General features: G+C 38.2%; 1 long non-coding RNA gene across 1 annotated transcript in view; it reads left to right on the forward strand.

The window, feature by feature from the left end:
* Nucleotides 1-26,291, forward strand: part of LOC107975311 (uncharacterized) — a 48,007-nt gene that overhangs the window by 2,853 nt on the left and 18,863 nt on the right. The window contains exon 2 of the long non-coding RNA XR_001718741.3: nt 8,837-8,997. This is a non-coding gene — a long non-coding RNA (uncharacterized LOC107975311). The remainder of the gene's footprint in view (nt 1-8,836; nt 8,998-26,291) is intronic.

Genomic DNA, 26,291 nt, shown 5'->3' on the forward strand with positions numbered 1-26,291 from the left:
TCAAGGAGAAGAAAGAGCTCTGAATCCACACTTAAATAGCTGCCTGAAAGGGAAGGATATTCTAATAACATTGGGCAAAGCCTACTGCATGTCACAGACCATTCTGCTTGAGACAGAATAAGGTGATGACAGACTATTTACACACATACCCAGTACACAGGAGAAAGGGCTGTATACCCGTTACCCCCATCTTTGACTTTCTGTTTTGATGACTAGTTTTCTTTAGAAACAAACCCTCTCATTGTAATATAAGTTGCCATTACATATATGCATGGGAACACATGTATATGTACCTCTTCTTTCTCTTGGTATTATATAATAAAAGTCTAAAGTCATGTTTATCATGACATACCTTTATGTAGAACAAAAATTCAGAATTTAAAAAAAATTAGTGAATAGTATAGCTAGAGGAAAGAAAAAAGAATACTTTTTTACACACTGAAGTAACAGACTGATGAGTTTAGAAATAGGGGTCATGGAAACAAAGGTTTGGAATTTCTAAAAGGACAGAATTGAATTATTATTAAGCCTCACACTATTTACTGCATAGGAGATAATGCCAATCTCTGTGAAGAGCTGGTAGACATTTTTCTTTTATACCTAGGGGTTAGGCCTCTATCTAGATTTTTTATTCTTTGTGTGTTTTAGATTTTGTGTGTGTGTAGCCAAGCATCAAAGAAGTTCACTCAAAACAATTATATCTCATATTACAAGGAATTTTGAATTAAATACTTTTTTTTTTTTTTTTTTTTTGAGACAGAATCTGGCTCTGTTGCCCAGACTGGAGTACAGAGGCCAGATCTTGGCTTACTGCAACCTTTGCCTCCTAGGCTCAAGCATTATCCTACCTCAGTCTCCCGAGTAGCTGGGACCACAGATGTGTGCCACGACGCCAGGATAACTTTTTTGTATTTTTGGTAGATATGGGGTTTCGTCATGTTGACCAGGCTGGTCTCGAACTCCTGGGCTCAAGGGATCCACCCACTTCAGCTTCCCAAAGTGCTAGAATTATAGGCATGAGCCACTATATCCAGCCTTTTTTAGCTTTTCTTCAAATGAATGTGGTAACAATTAAACTGACAAGACTAAAAAATTACTGGAAGGCATTTGGCTGAACTACATGCTAATTTAATATCATGCAACTTTAAATATAAAAACCATTCATACAAAAGAAGTCTTTTTTTTTTAGCAGACCAGTTTTAAATATGCAGTATCTTACAGTTTTTAAAAAATAAACTTTTGATCTCATATCTATCTTCTACTTTATTCTGAATAAGGACTAATATTATTGCTTTAAAGTGATATAGTGATATGAATTAATTCCCTTGAAGAAACACCAAAGATGAAGGGATCAAAATGGAACTCTGATATACTTTTTGATCAAAGAAGTAGGTTTTATGCTATTAAGTAAACTTAAGCCTCAACTATATAATAGATTTTTCACATGAAAATCCAAGCGTTTTTGCCTTTGATGATCTCTGTAATGCCTATTTCTGCCTTGTGACTGTTAACTTATTAGAGGTAATTCTGCTTTAGCTACCTTGGGTACCATATTAGAAGACAATGCCTAATCTAGAAGTGTCTCTTATTCCTCCAAAGAAAAATTGTTATGTATATTTCATATTTACTGAATGTTATTGTAGCCCATCATTTTGAAAGAGGGGTAATGTAAAATAGTATATGAATCACTGATAGCTTCCTTTAAACCCAATGTTTAATTATCATATGTACTATATTTGCCAACAATTCTGGGTAGGTATTTGCAGTAATTTTTTTAAAAAAGTCATTTTCATGTATGTGTCTAGCCCTGAAAAGACAAAAGAAGGAAAAGTGGCTATACTGGTTTAATCTGAGCCAGTATCTGACCTGATTGCTTTTATTCAGAAGCCATATATCAATCAGGCTTGATTTCCAAGAAATGGTTTATGTTTGAAGCATAGGCTGTTCATTGCTTTTAACAGCAAAACACAGAAACTGGAAAATAGTTTTTAAATAGAGTCAGCCCATGTAATTTCTGAGCATAATCTTTTTATAAAATTTTTACAAAAATCTTGCCTTCCAACTTTTGCTTTCCAGTTGAACCTAATCACTTTGTGGGTTTTGATGATCTAGCAGGTATGAAGCACTATACATTAAATGCAGTGTTGACAAAGGAAATTCACTAGCAAGGGTTTCATTAACTGAGGATTAAGCTAAAACCCCTTCCCAGAATTGCCAATAAATGAGACTCTAATCTAAAATTTCACATTAAGTTTAGTACAACTAAAACGTGTGTGTTCGCACATGTGTGTGTGCTTGTTGAACGAGTGTGTATGTGAGTGAGGGCAAATCCCAAAATGAGTTAAATTTTTTTTATTATTTAGTTGGCTGGGAAAGTACAAATTTTTCTTGTAAGTATACTGCACTAAGCAAGGGAAAATCCTACAACTTAAACATACTCAGTGGATCCATCCAAGCAGATGCATACATATACGTAATTGTTCATACCCAAATATAAAATTGAGAGATTTGAAAGGGGAACTCTTTACCACCTTATATGGGTGGGCTTAGGCCTGAATTGAAGGAATACATTTCATATTTATTTTACACAGTGGAGACTTCTAAAAAGCCATTTGCAAGGTTGATTCTGAAAATGCCGCTCTTAAAAATATTTTGCAATTTTCCTTGCATTTTCTATTATATTTAGATGTGATTATGATTATTAAATTACTCTGAGGTAAGAATAAAGATTGCTTGAACCTTGCTGATTTTTTTTACATTACTGATTTAAGTATTTTTTAAGGCAAAATTGGTTATAAATGAACATATCTACATAAATCTAACTCATGATTACATACAAATAATTTGCTACTTATTAATCATATTTTTTAGCTAAGAATATAAGCTTTACAATTTTTTTTGTCTGAGTAATTTGGATTGATGCTTAAATTTGATGGTTAATGGCTTGTAAAATTTTAATTGTGCTGTTATGATCTAATTTTCAATCATGAAGGTTGTGACGAATTTGTAGATGTTTATAAAATAGTAGTTCTGTGAGCTTCAAATGAACTCCATGGAAAATTTGGTCCAGTCCTTGCTCTGAAGCTGATAAATAATATCCCCTGCTTGAAGATGAGTCAACAAAAGCTTTGAGAAGTTAAATGACTTGCTCCAGATATTGTGTTTTGTTTGTATACTGTAAAAGGGAGATTAGAACACAAGTAACTTTCCCACCATCTTGTTCAGTTTCCTTTATTGCATCACACCACATTAAATTATTAGTCCATCAGTTCATCATTTTTCATTTTAAGAAAGTTTAATATAATTTATTAATTCCAAACACATCTGGAATACAGAATCTTATAGAAATTCCATATACTTGGCTGGGTTCAGTGGCTCACGCCTGTAATCCCAGCACTTTGGGAGGCCGAGGCAGGCGGATCACCTGAGGTCAGGAGTTTGAGACCAGCCTGGCCAACATGGCAAAACCCTGTCTCTGTTAAAAATACGAAAATCAGCTGGGCATGGTGGTGCGTGCCTGTAATCCCAGCTACTTGGGAGGCTGAGCCAGGGGAATTGCTTGAACCCAGGAGGTGGACGTTGCAGTGAGCCGAGATCGCGCCACTGTTCTCCAGCCTGGGTGACAGAAAAATACTCTGTCTCAAAAAAGAATAAAAAAAGTTTGTTATTTTTAAATCCATCTCATTTTTCTGTTTGACATAAATAAGAGCAGTAGATATGATTCTAATAAAATTGGGTGCATTTAAAAGTATTGTTCATGTATACTTGTTTTGTATATTTTTGTTCCCAAGGAGTTTTGATTCCATTAACTATATTGAAAAGAAAAGGCAAACTAAAGTTTCAAATGCTTTACTTCTCTCCACTAAATATTAAAGAAAATAACTTGGACTGAGAACTAGGAAGAAATGACAAATAAGAAAAGTTCGTGATTAAAGGTTTTCAAATTATATGACTAGATCTGCTACTCCAGCATTTCAACAAAAAGCTCCATTTTCTATCTCATATGAGGGTGGTCTCAAGTCATCAGTGGCTGATCTGACAGAGTAAATCTGAAACAAATTGCTGCCACAATAATCCTTCTCTGGTATGACATGCTAATAAGTAAGAAAATCACAAGTGTCTCAAAAATGAGTTGATTTAGTTGGTGAACAATACATTCATTATCATCTAATGAGATGGATAAATGTAATCTCTTTTATCCTTACACTTAAAACTAATTTTAAATAAACAGGTATATTGATCTGGATGAAATAAATGATCATCTAATTATTTTTCATAATTGTGAACTTTTAGGAATAATCTTATTAGATGAACACATTTTGTTTGATCTTTTGCTTTTTAAAATTGCTTATTATTTTCATACAAAATGGCATTAAATGAATTAATAGGACCATGTAAAATTCAAATAAAGTTTAATGAACATCTAAGGCTGCCAACCAAAGAAGCATTATCGTTCAAATGTTTCTTTGAGATGAAAATTGCAAGCAATGAATTATTAATGCCCAGGTTTGGTTCTCATTTCTGACTGTGCATCTGAATGATCATCCCATGTGCCCACTAGAATAACATTTTATATGACACTCCAGGGCTCCCATAATGATATCACAATTATTGGCTAAATTAAAGGTCTAGTCATTAAACTAGCAAGGGTTGCATGGCAGGTTAAAAGTTATATATATATATGACTATGAGAAAATAGCATGTAATGCCATAAACAGCAACGTTTAAAAAAGATACATGAGGCTGGGCGTGGTGGCTTTCACCTATAGACTCAGCATTTTGGGAGGCTGAGGCAGGCAGATCACTTGAGCCCAGAAGTTCAAGACCAGCTTGGGCAACATGGCAAAACCCATCTCTATCAAAAATACAAAAATTAGCTGGGCATGGTAGTGAGTGCCTTGTAGTTCCAGCTACTTGGGAGACTGAGCTGGGAGGATCAATTGAGCTTGGGAGGTTGAGGCTGCAGGAACTGTGATTGCACTACTGCACTCCAGCCTGGGTGACAGAGAGAGACTCTCTCTCTCTGTATGTATATGAGGAATGATTTTGAAAAAGTACATTAAGTCCTCAGAAACAAATTATTATTTTATCCTAGGGTTTTTTTTAAACTACAATCATAAGCAATTAGGAAATAATTTCTCTGAACAATTGAAACAGGTAAAAATCCAACTATAGCAAAAAATGGTACTTAGATTTCCTTCCAGGCCAATTCATGTTAAGTTTCAAATCTAGCAAGGAAGGCCCAAGTGTGTTTTTTATTAAAGCTTACACAAGCAGCTAGTATAATATTCCTGAAGTTTCATCCATCATGCTACCAATTTCTTCATACTAGGAAAACATTGTATTCTCTTGTTGTGTCTCAAAGACAAGAAACACATTTAACAAGTTTTGCTAATGACAAATGAATAATTGAGGGGGTGAAAGTCATAGTTGGCAATATACTTGCTAGGTGTTCAGAAGGTAGGGCATGGAGGTTTCCAGTGTGTTTTACTATAGCATGAACTATGGTCAGTTGGTCCTTAAGTGGTGAAATCTACGAACCTACTTTTGCATTTTTTTCTGGTCCCATGAAATTCAAAGATCATACAGTACTTAGCAATGAAAATAGTACCAGAAACACTATGTGTTTAGGTTGGGAAAATGTCTTTTTGGACAGTGTGTGACTCCATCTTGGTCAAGTAGGACTACATTTCTTTTCGTTTGTTTCTCTCTTTCTTCTCCTTTTTTTTTTTTTTAAGCTGCCTTCCATCCTCATAGAGACTACACAAATTGTTGACAAATTTGTACAAATTTGGGTACTATTAAACAATGAGGAAATGTTTAAAAATTAAAAATCACACAAATGAGGAGGATTTGGTTACTTCAGTGGAAGTGGGCTATTATACCAGACATGTTCAAGAAAGTGCTCAACATATTTCCTACTGATGGCTGCCCTGCTCCGGTTGTCTTGTTATGTTGAAGTTGGGAGTTTTGATCTCAATATTTTAGGACTGTTCTACTCTGCTGTTTGACTCAGAAAAAAATCTTCATTGAAGATTTATATTGGAAAAATTATTCTGCTTAAAGTAAGCTCAGTAAAATTGAAAAAAAAACAAACAAAAATATGTAAATGGTTAACTGTGCCACTTTGAAGCTTAATCAAAGGATTTAAATGATCTAATAAATTTTGCAAAACAAAATCATTCTAGATAAAAATTCGTTGTTAAAGGCATAGTCCTGATTAAAATGTTTATTTTTATAAATATAGATTTAGATTGTGCTCAGATATGATAAAACTAAATCCAAAATGACCATAAACCATAATATTCTATACTCAATTTTATAAATTACATTTCACTTATTGCCACTTACTTACTCTTATTGCCAATTTAATGATTACTAATGTGTACAAGACCAACTATCTACTTCAGTGTTTCACACAAAAAAGTTCCATTTCGTAAGTTTACTGAGAGATTTGGTGAAATATTTAATGCTTTCTAATATGGTTACTCTCATCCAGCTTTGGTTTGGTGAAGCATCACTACCTTTTCATATTCATGGAGTTCTGCCACCGTTCATTCTAAAAAATAAGAATAATTTACTCCTACTTAATAAGCTGTGTATTGCTGGAGTTAATAACAAATTCAAAGAGTTTTTTATATTTATTTGAGCATTTAATAAAGAAACATAGAAAAAAAGAATAATTTCAGCAGTCCAGGATGAATTCCATGATTAATAACTAAATTCTTACCAATAAATCCATTCAACATAAAATATTTTATGCTATTTAGGAGTCTCACTCTGTTACCCAGGCTGGAGTGCACTGGCCAATCTCAGCTCACTGCAACCTCTGCCTCCTGGGTTCAAGCAATTCTTGTGCCTCAGCCTCTTGAGTACCTGGGATTACATGTACTTGCCACTACATCTGGCTAATTTTTGTATTTTTAGTAGAGACAGGGTTTCACCATGTTGGCCAGGCTGGTCTTGAACTCCTGACCTCAAGTGATCTGTCTGCTTCGGCCTCCCAAAGCACTGGGTTTACAGGCATGAGCCAACACACCCGGCCTTGGATTTATTTCAGTTGAATATTCACCATTTTCATGGCTGTCCAAGTTTGAAAATGTAGTCACCTTTATTTCTGCTCTGATTTCTTACAGCCTTTCTGTCATCAGTCTCGTTCTTTTTGTATCATTCACATTCATTGTCTTTCATTTTCTCACAGCTACCATGTAAGCCACAGGTTCTTACAGTAACTTGTACGCATAACCTGTCACATCTGGATTACTCTGGTTTGCCTGCCTTTTCTCACTCCTCTCTAACCTTCATATTGATTCCCTACAGCCTGGATTTCCTTTAAGTATCTGTAATGACTCCTTTCATATCAGATTCAGACTTCTGGTTCTGGTATTCAAAGTGTCCAAAATCTGAAAATAACTTTGCTGTCTAAGCATGGTTTACGTATTTACTTTTAATTTTCTATTCCCTAACTGCCATTCCCCATTCAGGGGTACTAGACTAAACAAGATTAAATCTTTTTTTTTTTCTTGATTTCCCTAAACCAGGATGTATAATGGTCATTTCATATGATTCTATTTTGGTAACACTATTTGACATATGAGAAACGCAAAGCAACAGAGACAGAGTAATGCAAGCTAATGGCACGCCTTTGTTCTGCAGGTGAGAGTTGAAGGCCAAGGTCTGCAGCATCTTAATGCAGAGCTGTCTTCAGTTTGTTGTGCTGTCATTTGTTTGTTTTTAAGCTTGGAGACATCCCCAGATAACATGTCCTGTGTCATCAGAGCACACAGATTTTCCTTAAATGTTTGAATCCTATGCCCCAGGGGCATGAGGAAGGCTTCCCTGGTAAAAGCAAGCACTATTCTTTTCAAAGTCTTGGAAGGTCTTTAATGAGAAGTATAACTTTTCATTCTAGAATTCAAAAGAAGTCTTAAAGCCAAAAGTGTAAGTGGTTTGCCTCAGAACCTTTTAGATGCTTTCCTGAGTATAGTTTTTTTGCTAAGGAAAGAGTTTTGAACTAAACAAAGGGATATTAGCTATATGGCAGGATAGGTGTGAAGGAGATAGCATGAAGGCAGGCTAAAGTTTAGCCTGGCGTAAACTATGCAGTGAGGATTGCCTTTAAGATACCTGTTCACTCCTATCTTGGATACCTGATACCAAGCTACTCACTGGGTGATTATAGCCTTTTACTTCAGTACCCTACATGAATGTGTTCTGCTGGCATATTAGGAGGCCTAGAACATTCCCAACCTCCTCCTAACATCAAAATGACTTCTCCTGCATTTGGTTCCTCAAGAAAAGTCTTAAAGAAAAGGGAATGACTAATCTGAAAAATGAAGCTTTGCCAGGTTCAGTGATCTAGATGTATTACTCCTTCCCGGACAAATGAGACCATGCATCCTGAAATTCTTGACCCAGAGGCACTTCCAATGGCCCTGTGGGAAGATAGTTTATTTGGAGCAAGGGCAAAGTCCTAAAACAATTCTGAATAGACAACTTCTTACTCTGCCTATACGCAGGTCCCTGTGTCTAGATATTCTATTGTAGTCTTCAAAAAATCTACACTAGATTGAGGCTTCTTTCAGCTGAGACCTAGCCTTTCCTAACAAGCAGGACTTTTTGGTACCGATCTAGTAGCCTATTATCTCAAAAGAGATTTTAAACATTTTATTAGGGCCATACATTTTCATGGTAACTTCCATAGGAGCAAATAAATATCTACTGTGTTTTAGGTACTGATTTCAGTGTTTCTCATGCATTAATTTTGATAATTCCTACTTTAACGATCTTTACCTTAATAATTTATTGTTGTTTTCTTATTATCCCTGTTTTATAGATAAAGAAATTGAGGCAGACAGAGGTTAGAGGATTTGAACTGATGTTGCCAGGACTTGAAACCAGACAGTGGCTTATATTAGAGTCTGTGCTCTCAGCTACCATACTATCTGCTGTTCTGCTGATGACCTGGGGAAAGCTTCATTCACTGGCAAAAGAGAAGTAAGCCCAGGGAGGTGTCTTTGCAACGTTGCTTATCTCTGTAATTGCAATTGCCACTTTGTCCTATAAATTTCACATTTCTGTGTTCCACTGGAGTATGATCTTCTTGAAGACAAGTATTTTACTTTATTCATCTTTGTTTACTGTTTGTAAAATGAATGAGTTTATGTTATTTGTGTTGTGGAGGGCAGGGCAGTAAAAGTCAGAGTTATTTAGGAGAAGATCTGATCTTCTCCTAATGAACCTGCATGGCTATCATTAGACTCAAGGAGTTGTTTTTGAAGTAACTGGCACTGTCACCAAGTCTGAACTGGGCCACTGCTCTCTCAGTAATAAGATTGTAGAACAAAGACATATTGTGTCTTTCATGACTCAAACATCAGTTTTGAGAAAACCCTCAAAGCATCGATTTTTAGCAAAACAAGAAATTTCAAAAATCCAATTGAAGTGTACCAAGTATTTGGATACGACCTGAGTATAGGGGACAGAAGATCCTGTTAAACCAAACCACAGACATACAGTTGGCAATATCCAGAATATGAGAAAATCTACAGGACGAATGACTAGGAGTCTTCAATAAGTAAAAATGATGAAACAATAAAACAAGAGGGAGAATCTACAGATTTTTTAATGAGGGTTAAATAACAAATCTGCTTAATGCCCTGTGTGAATACAGACTTTAACAAATTAAAAAAAAGCAAAACAGGCCAGGTATGGTGGCTCATGTCTGTAATCCCAGCACTTTGGGATCGCTTGAGCTCAGGAGTTTGAGACCAGCCAAGGTAACATGGCGAGACCCCGTCTGTACTAAAAATACAAAAAAACAGCCAGGCATGGAGTGCATGCCGGTGGTCCCAGCTACACTGGAGCCTGAGGTAGGAGGATCACTTGAGTGTGGAGGGCAGAGTTGCAGTGAGCGGAGATTGCACCACTGCACTCTAGCCTGAGTAACAGAGCCAACCCTGTCTCAAAAAAATTTTTTTGAATAGTGATAGGATCTTTGGTAATATTAAGATACTACTAAGGACTTGCTAATTTAGATGCAAAAATGGTATTTTAAAATGTTTTCTAAAAAATAATTGATTTCTGTTAAAGACATACTGCAAGTATTTAGGAATGAAATGATATGATGCCTTGGATTTGCTTTAAAATTCATATTGGATTTACCATTCATTAAAAATTATTTAAGGTAGGTCATGGGTACGTACATGATGGGTAAACTCATCTCATGACTTTTGTATGATTTAAACTTTTTGAGAATAATAAGTTAAGAAAGACATTTTCAGCTAAATGGCTTATAAATCCAGTATGGTTTTTTGTTTTGTTTTGTTTTTTTAATATGAAAACCTGGTCTGGAATTGAACAGTTTCTTATCATTCATTGGTCAGTTACTTTGCTCTAACAGTTATATATTGCTCTGTACCAAACCATCCTAAAAATTAGAGGCTCACAATAATGACTGTCATTTATTTTGTACCTCAATTTGTCATTTGAGTGATGCTAGCAGGGATAACCCTTTTTCGTGCCTCCTAGCATCAGAAAGGGCAGCTCCCCGGGGGTCTGGAGGGTTTACTTTCAAGATGACTCATTCGCATTGGCTGGCAAGTGGGTGCTGGCCGTCACCTTGAAGCTGCCAGGACCGTAAACCAGGGGCCTTGGTTCCAGTTGACCTGGGCTGCTTGGGCTTCCTAGGAGCGTGGTGGCTGTGTTCTGAGAGCCAGTGTCCCAAGAGACAGGAAGTAGATCTCGTCAGTTTCTTAAGGTCTGGGCTCAAAAGCTGACACAGTGGCATTTCCTTTGTCTATGGGTCATGCCGCCCCACAGCCCAGGCACAAGGAGTGGAACATGTGCTCCACTTCATAGTAGGAGGGTGTCAAGAGTTTTGAGGCCATGTTTTAAAACTGCCTTCTTTGCAATCACTCACAGAGCCTCGGGTGTCAAACTACAGAACTGTTTTATGAAAATAACTAGAATAGATGTAACCAATGCTTGGGCCTAGAGATTTTTTTTTTTTTTTTTGAGATGGAGTCTCGCTCTGTCGCCCAGGCTGGAGTACAGTGGCGCTATCTCGGCTCACTGCAAGCTCCGCCTCCCGGGTTCATGCCATTCTCCTGCCTCAGCCTCCCGAGTAGATGGGACTATAGGCGCCCGCCACCACACCTGGCTAATTTTTTGTATTTTTAGTAGAGACGGGGTTTCACCGTGTTAGCCAGGATGGTCTCGATCTCCTTACCTCGTGATCCGCCCGCCTCGGCCTCCCAAAGTGCTGGGATTACATGCGTGAGCCGCCACGCTTGGTTGGGCCTAGAGATTTAAGCGGCACTTCTTACAGTAGGCCCAGCAAATGAGTATAGATGGTGTCCACCTTCAAATAGGTAATGTTAGGGCAGGCCAAGGTAAGAAAGGGTGAAACAAATCACTAGAATAGTTTGTAATGGCTGGAAGTTGAAGTGTAGAAAAAGGGAAGTTACACTGTCTTCCTAACATTATTCCTGGGTGGCAGATAGGACTTCAGCTAGCTGGGCCGTCAGGCACTGGCTCTCACTCCTTTTTTCTACTAGTTGTGTGGCAATACCAACTAGGCTCAGCCACCCAATTTTACTCACAAATATGGTGAGGACAAGAGATTCTGAAGCAGCATGGAGAGTGTGGAAAGATTGGCAGGGGACAAATTTGTGGATAAGATTCAGGGCTAAAGGAGTTATTTGGGAGAAGGAAGTGGTTGTACTGCTTGGTGTGTACCAGACAATGAAAAACTTGGATTTTCCTCCAACAAGCATGAGTACACTTATCCAGCTAAAATGTTCTCAAGGTTAGAACCACAAGTAAATAATGATTTGAAATGTAAATTATTTTTCTTGTAACTCTTTTCCAGCTCATTTTTTTAACTATGTTTAGTTGCCAACAATAGCTCTTGGGAATTCTTTTCTGCTTAAGTGATATTCATCCATCTGTCTTTAAGAAATTATTTTAATTGGTACATTTGCTTTGTTACCTACTTCTGATGGAGCTTTCATTTTAGACACCTCTAGATTCAATTTGTTCAATAGACATTTATTAAGCACCTCCTGTGAATTATGCCTGGCCCTAGAGAACCTGGCTATGAGATTTTAAATGGAAAATATATTTCATGGGAGAGGTCCTAAAATGCTGTGGGAACACAGCGGAGAGGAATAAACTTTGCCTTGGGAAGTTGGGAAAAGCTGCATAGAGCAGGTGATATCTGAGCTGAATCTTGATGCATGGGTGGGAGCCTGCCAGTTAGAGAGACAGGAAATAACATGTTCAGATATCCAGAGTTGTGAAACATTCATGGTACGTTCTGTGATAGAGAGTGTAATGAATTGACTCAGTAGGGAACAATATGATTGGTGAGGTGCTCTTTCTCTTGTCATTGTTTCTTTTTGAACTAGGCTGAGAAGAAAAATAATTCCAGCAAAATTAAGCACTCTATAAAACAAACTATTAATAACAAAACACTTGCCTCTGTAAGGGTTCCCCATCTCTGTCTTTGGTATGGTAAAGAACTGCATATGTGGCTGTATGGTGGCTCATGCCTATAATCCCAACACTTTGGGAGGCTGAGACAGGAGGTTCCCTTGAGGCCAGGAGTTTAAGACCGGGCTGGGCAACACAGTGAGACCTTGACTATATAAAAAAAAAGTAAAGAAAACTGAAATAATACAAATATTTTAAAAATTAAAAAAGAACCGCATATGCTATACCAAGGAGTTTGAACTTTAACTTGTAGGCAAAAAAGCCAATGAAAGACTTTAAGCTGGTGAATGAAATGTTGCTAAGTCTTAGACAAGGCAGTGGCTAAGAAGAGATGGGGTGGCTAGATTTGAGAGAACTGGAAGAGGCAGAGTCAACAGGATTTACTGTTTTATTGGCTAAGGAGGTGAATGGAAGAGATGAAGGGAAGCACTGAGTTTGGCCACCTGATACTCTGTTGAGGTCATTTGCTGACAAACGAGGAGGAAGTTTTTGGAAGGAGAGGCAGTGGAGGAGGTGGTTCATCTCTGGGCTGGTGATACCTGAGGAGTCTGCAGTATATCCAGATGTTATTATGGGTCTGTTGTTCAGGAGGGGGCAAGATGAGGTTTGTGAACATGTAGGGAAGTAGTTGTTGATGTCGTGGGAATAGTCTTTTAATATTCCTTTCCTTCAAAAATACTTTGAACTCAGTACCTTCTACATTCTATATAAGGTGATACTTGTGTACTTTTTATATCTTTCTGTACTTATCACTAGTTTAACATGGACTGTTCAGTTGGTTAAGTTGACAGTACATCAGTGTCTCTCAGAATCTTGCTGCCCCAACAACTCTACTGAAGACTGCTTTGGGGAAATCACACCTTTTTAATGGTTATATACTCTCCTTACTCTCTTCCTTTCAATCCTTGGATTCAAGTTCCTCTAACCACTCTCACCTTTTTGACATTTTTTCTTCTTTTAGTTTTCTCTTTCTCTTTGTTTCGTTTACTCCTGCGATGATGTCTTTAGTCTCAGGCATTTCTCAATCTGGTGTATGGCTCTCAAATCAGTCACTCTTAATCGTCTCAAGATTTCCCTTCAAGAAATGCTTCTTTCCTTTTTCCGTATTGGTGACCTGTCCATAGGCCTCTGGTTATTCACTGTTTTGGAATTAAGTGAGATTACTTTGGTAAACTATTCTCAGCAACCTATTGCCATTTTTCAGCTCCTTCTAGAAATTATAGTAGAAGACATCATTCTGTGGTAGCTGTTACATGCCATTCTCTGCTGGGCTCTCAGGTTACAGCAGTAACAGCAGCAGTAGTAGCAGTAGCAAAGCCTGATGCATGTGCCAGGCACAATTCCAAATGTATTATGCATGTATCAAGACATTCGATCCTTACTACAGTACCATCCAGGTAGGTACAATTATTATCTCCACTTAGTACCTGAGCAAAGTGAGATACACTGGGTAACTTGCCTAATATGTTGGAACTAGTAAATGGTTAAATTGTCAACCAGGGACACATTTGTGCACCAACCAATTTTCTCTTTCATTTCACCACTTTGGTGTCCCTAAGTTGTACTTGTTCAATCAAAGCATGTTACAGATGTGCAGCCCTGTTTTCAAGGGTTCTTAACATCTTTTCTGTAATATAGATTACATCCCAATCATGTAAATGAAACAGGTATTCTTATTTACTAAATGCATAAATATTATAGATGACTTGTCATAGGAAACAAACCTCGAATTTGACCTCTGTGAGCTCTGTATATTTCCTCTTATTACCTGTGGCTTTTCCTGCTTAAATCCCACATGGGCTGAGAAACTCTTACTGGAACTTCATACAATGATTTAAGGGGAAGTCAGTGAGCACTTCCTATTGAACTCTGCCTTCCTGGTGGTCAAAAATTTGCAAAAACACAGATGAGCATCAAATGATGTTTGGAATTTGAGATCTAATCTTAGTCTTTCTGGAAGTGTCCAAGAAAACGAACCTTCTGAATGGCTGAAGCCTACCTAGTTAAACTCATTGTGAGGATTTAATTGGATGGGTAGGCTACTTGCTGGCCATTCTAATTACATCAAAACTTACTCTGACCACTGGGGCCTGCCATAATAATATGAACAATACATTTCTTTTTGTCAGAAAGCCATCACTTTTCTTCCAAGTATTGGATCTATTTAAAAAATTTCAAGTCTCCCACGATTATTTTTGTGGGAGTCTAAGTCTCTTTGTAAGTCTCTAAGAACTTGCTTTATGAATCTGGGTGCTCCTGTATTGGGTGCATATATATTTAGGATAGTTAGCTCTTCTCGTTGCATTGATCCCTTTACCATTATGTAATGCACTTCTTTGCCTTTTTTGATCTTTGTTGGTTTAAAGTCTGTTTTATCAGAGACTAGGATTGCAACCCCTGGGTTTTTTTGTTTTTGTTTTTGTTTTTTTGCTTTCCATTTGCTTGGTAAATATTCCTCCATCCTTTTATTTTGAGCCTATGTGTGTCTTTGCACGTGAGATGGGTCTCCTGAATATAGCACACCGATGGGTCTTGACTCTTTATCCAATTTGCCAATCTGTGTCTTTTAATTGGGGCATTTAGCCCATTTGCATTTAAGGTTAATATTGTTAATATTGTTAATAATATCAAATGTGTGAATTTGATCCTGTCATCATGATGCTAGCTGGTTATTTTGCACATTATTTGATGCAGTTTTTTCATAGTGTCATTGGTCTTTACATTTTGGTGTGTTTTTGCAGTGGCTGGTACTGGTTTTTCCTTTCCATATTGAGTGCTTCCTTCAGGAACTTTTGCAAGGCAGGCCTGGTGGTGACAAAACCCCTCAGCATTTGCTTGTCTGGAAAGGATCTTATTTCCCCTTCACTTATGAAGCTTAGTTTGGCTGGATAGAAATTCTGGATTGAAAATTCTTTTCTTTAAGAATGTTGGATATTGGTCCCCACTCTCTTCTGGCTTGTAGGGTTTCTGAAGAGATATCTGCTGTTAGTCTGATGGGCTTCCATTTTTAGATGACCTGACCTTTCTCTCTGGCTGCCTTTAACAGTTTTTCCTTCATTTCAACCTTGGTGAATCTGACAATTATGTGTCTCAGGGTTGCTCTTCTCGAACAGTATCTTACTGGTGTTCTCTGTATTTCCTAAATTTGAATGTTAGCCTGTCTTGCTAGGTTGGGGAAGTTCTTCTGGATAATATCCTGAAGTGTGTTTTCCAACTTGGTTCCATTCTCTGTGCCACTTTCAAGTACCCCAATCATAGGTTTGGTGTTTTCACGTAGTCCCATATTTCTTGGAGGCTTTGTTCATTCCTTTTCATTCTTTTTTCTCTAATCTTGTCTGCATGCCTTATTTCAGCAAGGTGGTCTTCAATCTCTGATATTCTTTCTTCTGCTTGATTCATTCAGCTATTGATACTTGTGTATGCTTCACAAAGTTCTCGTGCTGTGTTCTTCAGCTCCATCAGGTCATTTATGTTCTTCTCTAAACTGGTTTTTCTAGTTAGCAGTTCCCGTTACTTTTTATCAAGGTTCTTAGCTTCCTTGCATTGGGTTAGAGGGAGAGCATCAGGACAAATACCTAATGCATGCAGGGCTTAAAATCTAGATGGTGGGTTGATAGATGCAGCAAACCACCATGACACACATATACCTTTGTAACAAACCTGCACATTCTGCACATGTATCCCGGAACTTAAAGTAAAATTTAAAAAAATGTTCAGACTGGCCACTATCCGTGTATGTAAAGAAGTGCTTCCTGGCATCCCAGCAGCACTGATGGCCAGCTGTGCCATGGGAAGAGCAGCAGTGAGATGTGCTATTGGATGAACTACATCCACAAGGCCAATCTGTTTGAAATAGATTCAAATGTTTGTATTCTATCACTGTGCAACCAACTGACATTTCTGTATAAAAACTTCAAACTTGTTCTTTGGAGAGCCATAAGAATCAATAAACATGATTTGCTTTTTTTTCAATGTGTCTATTGTCATTTAGCTGTTTATGAAAAATCTTTTTTAATGCTTTTTTTTAAGAAAAAACATCTATTTTGGGGGAAGAAATTTATTGTGACAATGTATTGTACTTGACAAATTTTAGTTATCAGTTAAGTTTAATTTCTGATAGAAACCCTATCAGCAACTGTATTAAAATTTTATACATTCTTGGCCAGGCACAGTGGCTCACACCTGTAATCTCAGCACTTTGGGAGACCAAGGCTGGTGGATCACTTGAGGTCAGGAGTTTGAGACCAGCCTGGCCAACATGATGAAACCTCATTTCTACTAAAAATACAAAAATTAGCCAGGCGTGGTGGCAGGTGCCTGTAATCCCAACTACTCAGGAGGCTGAGGCAGGAGAATCTCTTGAACCTGGGAGGTGGAGGTTGTAGTGAGCTTTCATCACACCATTGCACTCTAGCCTGGACAACAGAGTAAGACTGTGTCTCAAAAAAAAAAAAAATCCTTTAAATTGTATTCATGGTGGAAAGAGTTGAAATGTGAATGGTCAGTAAAAACTTGTTTCATTTTCTAATCGTATTACCTGCTTTAAAAAAAAAATCATGTTGTCTAATTTCTTATTATATAATGGAAAGAAAGGTCATCTAGGATATTAGCCTCTTTTAAAAAAATCTTGTTGGCCAGGTGTGGTGGCTCACGCCTGTAATCCCAGCACTTTGGGAGGCCGAGGCTGGCGGATCACGAGGTCAGGAGATCGAGGCCATCCTGGCTAACACAGGGAAACCCATCTCTACTAAAAATACAAAAAATTAACTGGGCGTGGTGGTGGGCGCCTGTAGTCCCAGCTACTCGGGAGGCTGAGGCATGAGAATGGCGTGAACCTGGGAGGCGGAGCTTGCAGTGAGCCGAGATTGCGCCACTGCACTCAGCTTGGGCAACATAGCGAGACTCGTCTCAAAAAAAAAAATCTCGTTATTCTACAAAGTATATCAATCACTCCATTAAATCTTATTTCATTTAAAAACAATTTTTGTTGGAGTTCCTCTTTCAATTTGGGTCAAACAGCTCTTTACGTGATGACTTTATGTCAAACCTACATAGAGTTTCTGGAGTGGGCTCCATCCACTCCATTACCATACCTGAGAGAATGTCAGATTTCCTGCTTCCTCCTTTGCATGACTTCTCAAAGTCAGCATGTTGATAATGACTTATAGAAAACAGTCCTTTTAAAAGGAATGGCTTGCTATTGGTTTGGGCAGGAGGCATTTTGAATGACTGAGCAGTTAAGTCATCTCTTTATTTGAGAATAAATGATGAAGGGGTGTTTGAATGGGTTACCAAGTTATAAATTAATCTTGAGATACCCAAATGATTGTAAACCACCTGAGCTTTCCTCTCAGCTTTTAAATCATATGATATCAATCTTTGCTCATTTTCCTCTGGGTAATTTGTTATTATGCTGATGGTAACCAACTCCATGAGACATTAACCGGCAATCCACATTACCAGTGAGTATACATTACAGCACTAAAATAAAAATAAACTCACAGAAGAAATAGCTTGAGATCTCAACCATGCTTTTCTGTCTACAAAACGGCATGACAGTTTGGGGATTTCTAGCTGAAAATAAATTTAATTATGTTACTACTTTGCTGCTGCTAATTAGTGCCTAAGATATGTATCAGGAGGGCAGCCCAGTGTAGGTTTCGAAAGAGGGTTTACTACAAAGGCAGGATAGCAAAATGGGTTACCTTTCTCACTCTCACTATGTAAAGTGACATTTAAATTAGATCCTGGAAATTACCTTTTCTGTTTATGTTAGCAAGATAGTCTTCTCTTTTGCTTTATTCGAATAGGGAAGCAACTTTATAACATTTTGTATCGCCTACATGAAGTGTTTTGCATATCTGTAACCTTTCAATTAATGTTATTTATGTTTCAATAAACCACCATGCTACTTTTCCAGATGTCCTGATCCTTCATGTAAATGAATTTATTAGATCCAGCCACCAGACTCAATGAAATCTGCCAAATTCACTGTCTGGGCCACATACCATAGAGTTTAAGCTATATTTGCATAAGCTTGTTCTGTAAGTGTAATCTTATGTATCATCTGCAGAGTTAAAGTTTCACTAACGTAAATCCCTGACAAATCAAATACAGATGTAGCTTTTTGCCCTCAGGGGTAAGCCTGTCAATTCTCGGCTCTTATACCTACCTCCTCCCCTTGGTGCTGGGCCCCCCATCCTCAACTTCTTTTCAGTACTACTAATCTTTCAAAATTGTTTATGTAAATACATTGGGGGTACCAAACATGGCAGCAAATACGGGTTGCTCAGGCCTTCTTTCCGTCATTCTGCCAGGCTAAAATAACGTTGGCGAGTCATTTGAAGGGAGCTAGTTGTACCACCTGGAAAAATTTCCCCTGCCAATCAGTGGATGGCAGACAGATTGTTTCAGTTTGCCTAGAGATGTTTTAGATAAGGAGGAGTCAAGCTTAATAAATGGGTTAATGTCAGCCGGCAAATTCCATAACGTGGCCAAGGTAAATTTAATAATAGGCCAGTAGAGGAAGGAGGAGGGGGTTGGCATGAAGAGGCTGAGGGGGTGGGGGAAGTTGGGGGAGGGTCTATCTATTCAGGCCCAGTCTTTTTTGGTGATTGTCACAACCTCAATGAAAGGCAGGATTCTTCTTTAGATTCAGTGATTAGCTTCAGAACTCTTGACAGGTTTAAGCCACGTCTAAAAAGAGGGAAAATATGACTGCCGAAAGTGGAGGGTGTTAGTGTTCTTTGGGTTTGTTTTTGATTATTTTAAAGTCTAAATATGTTTCCTCTGCTGGTGCCCAGTTGCTATTTATTTGGCTTTAGCCTTTGATCCCCTTTATGCTGGCACATCATAAAAAACATATTCCTGCTCAAGTCTTATATTATGTAGTTTGTTTCTGCTCAGGGTGTTCACCAGGCCGGGCTGTACCCACTGAATAAGCCTCTCTTTGTTTTTGATGGACTCCAGGTGTTTATCGCTATAGGTTAGTAATAGAGTTAACCGCAAGAAGCAAACTGGAAAAATAAGGGATTGGGGAAAATTCTGAGTTTGATAACTTAGGAGTCTGCCTTTTGGCAAAACTCCTAAGGGAATAAAATACACTAAAAACAAACAAACAAAAAAGCAACGGAGTCTTACTTCTGCTTTCTAATCAAGTTGGATGAAATTGGGATTTTAGTATGCACAGATAAGCTTGTTCATTTTATTTCTTCAGTGAGTTTCTTTGAAAGTGTCCAAAGAGCCTTTTTTCCCTATGCATTTTCATCATGGTACTAAAATGAATAATGGCAGCTATTCCAGAAGAGATTACTGATATCCATTTTCTTGATCTGAGCTAGGAGGATTAATGCCAGAAGCAATTTTCCACCTGTGGTAACTTTTTCTTTCCCCTTTGGAGGAGGGGACATAGGGGGACAGCAATAATATTGGGATGAATGTGAAAACGATCAGAAGAGCCCCCTCTTACCCAATCACTTTTCAATTAGGGTACTTCTTATTTTTGTTTTTCTTTTCTGCCCAACCAGACCTTGTTTTGGGAGTAGAGGCCAATTTAAAGAAAATTTATGATGGTGAACAAGATTGCTGGAGAGGTTTGTGTATCTGTCTATCTCCTTTGTTTATACAAATGTATATGGTGCATCCTGTATTAAAGATCAAAGCTTTACTTTGGACACCTTGAATCCCCAGGTCCAAGGTCAGGGCCTTTGAAGAATGCACATTTGTTACTGTTAATCTAAGAATCCTGATTTTTCCATATATTTGTTATCTGATTTAAGTATTGCAGTCCCAGGTATAATAAAAATTTGTGGCCAAATAAAAAGATTTAACAATGTATTTGCACAAAATGGATTAAAAGGAGAAGCAGGCCGGGTGCGGTGGCTCACGCCTGTAATCCCAGCACTTTGGGAGGCCAAGGCAAGCAGATCACGAGGTCAAGAGATCGAGACCATCCTGGCTAACATGGCAAAACCCTGTCTCTACTAAAAATATAAAAAATTAGCCAGGCGGGCGCCTGTAGTCCCAGCTGTTCGGGAGGCTGAGACAGGAGAATGGCGTAAATCTGGGAGGCGGAGCTTGCAGTGAGCCAAGATTGTGCCACTGCACTCCAGCCTGGGTGGCGGTACAAGACTCCATCTCAAAAAAAAAAAAAAAAAAAAAAAAAAAAAAAAAAAAAGACATGCAGTGTCTGAGGAATATGGATTTTGTAAAGTAGTAATAATAATTTTTGAGCATATGCTAGGCATGTTTCTAATTTTTTCACATGAATTAAAATACATAATTTTTCCACTGACTGATGGAAAATTAGTCAGTGGACTAATCTATTGGACTAATCTATTAGACTAATCTATGATGTAGACACCATTATTATCTTCTTTTATTGAGGAGGAAACTGAGGCATAAATAATCTAACCCACTGGCTCCAACAGCAAAAGAATTGCATAGTCAATAATAAACTATAGGTAGTTTGGCGTTAAAGCTAGTGTTTCACAGCAGGTTTCTGTAAGCTGCAAATAAGGATGGGGTAAGTTTCCTAACTTTCAGAAATGTATACTGCCAAAACAAAATTTTGTGTTAATGAGATTCTATTTGAAATATTTAAGAGAAATAAGCTCTACACAAAGTATAACTTAATGGTAAATGTTCCAGTACTTTGCTTTGACATTTTTACTACACCTTGTATACTAGTACTGACATGATAAGTCATCTCAGAAGTTAATTTTTGTTTGATTTTCTTTGGAGTTTTCAAATATCATTTAAAAACTTAATTCAGTGTCTAATTTCCATGTCTAAGTAGGTATGTCCCATAAATGTGTATATTTCATCACAAGCTAAAAGGGAACTCAGAGGACTACAATTCAACAAGACAAAAATCTATTTTTACTTTGGCCTTTCCAAAGCAGTAAGTTGATTTTTTTTTTTCTGGAATACAGTGTGCATCCAATCCAAACTTCTCAAGTTCAAATTGATTCTCAAATTCCCCAAACACAAAAATTAAGAAACTCTTATTTTTTGATTATCTTGGAAAGAGAGGAGAGCTATTAGAAAAGTAGAAATTGGAAAGAGAAGCAGACCCTAAAGAAACTCTCCTGTTAGCTTTCCCAGAGGAAAGGGAATATTTAAGACGTCAGCAATCAGTCTGGGCATTTGAGCCTTCTCTCTGTTTATATGCCAATAAAAGAGCTAGCTGGTACTCTTGATAACTGCAGACCCTTGTTTACTGAAAGCTTCATTTCCCTGTGTGGATCCATCTAACTGAGAGAGAGGGACTGAAAGAGTGGCAAAAAAAATAGTCCCATTTTATGGTACACCATTTGGTAGTATCTTGTTTCTTTGCCCCTCTTCACAGACATGTCTGAATCCACTTGCATTTTATTTACAAAGACACATAGTCCTTCTTGAACATCCTACCGCTTCTTTACAACATATACAAAGTTTAAATGTTATTTAATGTGTGTAAACAGTGGCAGAATATAGCATTATTCTTTCCTCTTTGTGTTTCTCAAGGCACATATGATCATACTGAAACGCACGTGGAGCAGGTCTTTAGGCCTTCCTGTAAAAGTCGATATGACGGATTTGGAAGTGTCCTGGATAGCCATGGCAGGATGTCTTTTTAGGTACCTTCTAGTTTGCAGGGTTTACACAGGAAAAACCCTTCCTGAGGGATGGGACTAGGGCTAACAGGCAGGTCAACGGAAAATCAGCCACTTAATCAGCGGCAGCCCCACCAAAGCCGGCTGAAAACTTAGCAGTTCTCCCATGGAGAGTATGCACCGCTGGAGCCCAAAGATGGTGGAGGACTGACAAGGCCAGGGCTGCCTTCATATTTGCAAAATTATGACAAGTGGAGGAGGAAATCATTTCTTCTCTCACTGCAAGCTGCCTGCCACCTACTGCGATACCTCTAACAGAAACAATTCCACCCACAACCACGCCAGCGGCACTAGCAGCAACATACACCCCTGCACTCTCACTGGGTATGTAACACTGCTTCCCCTCTTCCTTTTCAGCTGCCTGGCTCTTACCATAGTTGTCTCTAGAAATAACATTTGAATAGCAGGCCGGGCGCAGTGGTTCCTGCCTGTAATCCCAGCACTTTGGGAGGCCAAGGCGGGCAGATCACCTGAGGTCAGGAGTTCCAGACCAGCTTGTCTCTACTAGAAATACAAATATTAGCTGGGTGTGGTTGTGGGTACCTGCAATCCCAGCTACTCAGGAGGCTGAGGCAGGAGAATTGCTTGAGCCCGGGAGGCGGAGGTTGCAGTGAGCCAGGACTTCAACACTGCACTGCAGCCTGGGTGACAGAGCAAGAACCATCCAAAAAAAAAAAAAAAAAAAAAAAAAAAATGAAGAGCAGTACCAAAAGGATAGGCATTCCATTTACTTCTCCAATTTTTCTCATATTTGCCAGCCTACCAGACAGCTACATGCTTTGACCAGATTGATTTGGCCCCTTGTGGAATTGTTTTTACTGAACTGCATTTGGCATTATGCCCTCAGCAGGCATTGAGGAAAGCAGGGAGAAGCAGTCATAAGAAATGACTGTAGTTTTTATTGAAGTTTGTTCTTAAGATTGTTGTTTATCAGTGTCTTTTTTATGAGTCTCAAAAGAGATATTTCTGTTAAGCGGAGGCCAGGAAAATCTGCCTTCCTGAACAACTGGTATGTTTCTAACATAGACACCAGGCGTCTTGTAACTGCTAACTCATCATTTAAGTCAGTAAAATCTTCTGAAGAACATGACGAGAATATATGATTTTCATGTTACAACCAATTATTTCATCCAACAAATGGCTACAATTCATTTTGAATAAATTTGTTCTATCATTGACCAAGAAACCTGCCAGAATCTTTAAGTGCTGTGGAGAAAACTCTTCGGGTTTAAGCACATACGTTCACAGGAAATGTCTATGCCTTCAAATAGGTGATAATGAAGATGAAAATGATTTGTTTTTAGGTGTGTTATTTTTAAATTTTTTTCCTTTTTTTAACCTACTTATATGATTTCAAGGATTCTTGGTTTTAGTTAATTGATAAGAAATTGAAGGGGATGAGAAGGTAAATGGTAATTTAGAAATGTTGATTGTGGTAAGGCAGAGAAAATGATCTGATGAAGAAAAATAAATCCCAGGGATTATAAAGCTCCAGAGATTTTACTCTAAGTATTGAAATATTAATTGGCCAATCTACTTTTTATCAATTTTATTTGAATCAAAATGGCTATAGACTTTAAGTTGGGAAAAGGAGTCTCCTTGTTACTTGAAAAGCAAAGAACAAGGCTGGGTGTGATGGCTCTCTCCTGTAATCCCATTAATTTGGGAGGTCAAGGCAGGTGGGTCACTTGAGTCCAGGAGTTTGAGAACAACCTGGTCAACATGGCAAAACCCGTCTCTACAAAAATTTTAAACTTTAGCGGGACATGGTGGTGGGCATCTATAGTTCCAGCTACTTGGGAGGCTTAGGTGGGAGGATAGCTTGAGCCTTGGAGGTTGAAGCTGCAGTGAGCCGAGGTCTGTGCCTCTGCACTCCAGCCTGACTGACAGTGAGACCTTGTCTCAAAAAAAAAAAAAAAAAAAAAGAGAGAAAGTAAAGAACAAAGGTTAGCCTCAGTAGCCATGGAAAAGTGTTTCTCAAAATGTGGTTCCTGGAGCAGCAGCTTCAGCATCACTACCACTTGGGAATTTGTTAGAAATGCAAATATTGGGGCCCCATCCCAAACCCTACTGCATCAGAAATTCTGGAGGAGAGGCCAACAATCTATTTGCCCTTCAGGTGATCCTGATGCCTGCTAAAGTTTGAGAACCATCACAATCCAGCAAGTCTCAAATTTCTCTAAGGCGATGGTCAGTCAAACCTTTCTCAGCCAGAGTATGCACAGGCCTAGTCTCAGAGGGAATCCATCCAGGTTATAGTATAAAAAGATTACCCAACAAGGGAGGTGTCACTGATGACTTTTATATTTTTCCCTGCATTATAAGGTATCGATTCAACCAAATAAACAGAGAGGTTTTTCAAATTTTATGAATTATCAATGTATATTTATCTTCATATGGCACTTCTTCAAAGAAGCAACAGTTAGCTATGACACGGTAAGTTTTTCGAATGTATTAATAGTGGCCGAATTGACTGAATGAATTAAAAGTGGCTGAATTGGCTGGACTGCCAATTTCAAAGGTCTCCAGGTAGCAGGATCTGGCCCTGTGTTTTAAACTTGCTGGGTAACACCTCTGAAAACATGGAATATTCATAAAAACTGAAGTGAATCACATGGTATAATGTTTGTACTTATCAATTCTCTGCTTTTTCCAGGTTTTTGAAATTATAAAAATGATAATGCTCATTCTATAAAAGCAAATATCACAATTTTGTTTTTTGAGACAGAGTCTCACTCTCTTGACCATGCTGGAGTGCAGTGGTGCCATCCCAGCTCACTGCAACCTCTGCCTCCTGGGTTCAAGAGATTCTCCTGCCTCAGCCTCCTGAGTAGCTGGGATTACAGGCATGTGCCACCTTGCCTGGCTAATTTTTGTATTTTCAGTAGACACAGAGTTTCACCATGTTGGCCAGGCTGGTCTCGAACTCCTGACCTCAGGTGATTCACTTGCCTCGGCCTCCCAAAGAGCTGGGACTATAGGCGTGAACCACTGTGGCCTACAAATATTAAAAAAATTTAAAGGAAAAGTTAAAGCCTCTTATAACCCATATCACTTCTTGCCTTTTCACCTAAGCCCTGTTTACCTGTTAGTTCTCCAGGGGTAATTACTGAGAACAGTTTGAGGTACATTTTTCTAGAACTTTTACAGCCTATAGAAACATATGTTAAGTATATCATTTTTTTTTAGCACAAATCAAATTATACTCTATAGCGTACTCTAGTATACTATTTTGCTACTTGCTTTTTTCCACTAAAGTATTTTCTGGAACAAGTTTCTGTAGCTAGGATTTACAGAAAAAAAAAATAGGAAGAATCAATCAACATGCAAACTTTGGTAGCTTACATTGCTGTTCTATGAGAGAACCAAAGTGCTTGCTCTCAGTAGGTCTACAGCATGGTTGGGAAGAGAATGATAATACTGGTTAATCAAAGCAAGTGAGAGCTGAGTTACCAGGGACTCGTTTATGTGTGATTCTGTCATGAAGAGATGTGAGACATATCAGGCTGCTGAGGCGTGATGAGAGAGGAGGCAGTTAAGATGCAAAGGATTAGGGCAAGTAAGAAAATAGTGGTGGGAGTGAGGCTGAACTTTTCTGCTTTCCTCAAGCAAGAACAAAGTCATCATCATCATAATAGCAAAATTGAGTGTGGCATCTGGAGGGATACATTTAAAGACCCTCCTGGAGTGGAAGGGAATGTTTGAGATTAGTGGGAAATCTGATGGATTAGTGGAGGGTGGGAGAACATTTAAAATGAAGGCAGAGAAAGTTAGACATGATATGGTAAAATACTTGGTTAAAACGGAGACATTATGTGATATGGCCAAGAAGGAATGTCTTTCCTCATTCACATTTATCTAACAGATGCCTCATCTTTTTGAAGAAGGAAACACACACACATGCACACACACACACGCACACACACACAGAGTCCTTTTTTAAGCAGTTTCATTCAAATGGAGTAATTTTTTGATGGTGTCTAGGAGTTTCATAGGATGGGTATTTTAATAATAAGTATCTAATTTGAACTTGCATGATTTATTATGTGGTGGTCTATAAATTATTGATTTGTGTAACATCTAAACTCAGAGGAATTGATCTATGGCTTTAACAACTGTTTTAGGTAAGTGTTGAACTAT

Source organism: Pan troglodytes, chromosome 5 (assembly GCF_028858775.2).
Source record: "Pan troglodytes isolate AG18354 chromosome 5, NHGRI_mPanTro3-v2.0_pri, whole genome shotgun sequence".
NCBI classification, from domain to species: Eukaryota; Metazoa; Chordata; class Mammalia; order Primates; family Hominidae; genus Pan; species Pan troglodytes.